The following is an 893-nucleotide window of genomic DNA, read 5'->3' on the forward strand; positions in this document are numbered from 1 at the left end:
AGCATCTCCCTGCTGGGTGGTGTGAGGATGCAAGTCCTCTGCAGCCCCAAATTCAGCACCTGGAGCCACAGTGAGGCATGGGGTGCACACAACAAGGCTGAGGATGGACTGCATGCAGGGCAGTGCTGCATCTGAAACACTCCAGATCACAGAAAACACGGAGGCAATCCGGTGCTGCTCCAGGGATGCCCATGTGTACATCCTGGGGTGCTGCAGGTCACAGGGGGCTGTGCTTCCCCTGCTCTCCTGCCCACTGCCCCGAGGTCAGGGTGGGTTGACTGCCACTGTAGTCTGGCTGCTGGGTTGTTTCAAGCCCCAGCTCAGGAGTGCCAATCCAGAAGGTTTCCAGGTACACCATGGGCCTTTGGATGCCATGGAGATCTAAATAAAGCCTTTAACACCCACTCTGCAAAATGCTCGTGTCCAGCTCCAGGAAAGCTGGCTGCTTTTTATGGCATCTAAATCAGCAGTTTGCTGCTGATGCCAGCACTGCATTTCTGCGTGTGTCTAATTGTGTGAAACAACAGAGCTTGGCAGAGCCACGCCAGCTAGGGAGGAGCTGGGTTTCACACTGAAGTTTTCTCTCTCTTTTTTCCCTTTTTCTTCTTAAATAACCCCATTTGGGCCTCCAATAAAAAACCAAAACATCTGGTGCCGGGTTTTTGGCTGCTGGGAAGCAGCTCCTGCTGAGCTGAAAAGCACAGCAGCGATGCAGGGACTCCTGGTATGGATCAGTAACACTTAAGGTCGCATTTGGGCATTATCCCTGTCCCTCCTGGCTGTTGAATATATGGACTGAGGACACTGGGGGAGCTGTGGTGCTCTACGCCAGCATGCAGGTAAATCATGCAAGTCAGTAAAAAGGCAATTGAATCAGTGAAGAGTCCTTCAAG

This window comes from Vidua chalybeata, chromosome 17 (genome assembly GCF_026979565.1).
Source record: "Vidua chalybeata isolate OUT-0048 chromosome 17, bVidCha1 merged haplotype, whole genome shotgun sequence".
Classification (NCBI taxonomy): domain Eukaryota; kingdom Metazoa; phylum Chordata; class Aves; order Passeriformes; family Viduidae; genus Vidua; species Vidua chalybeata.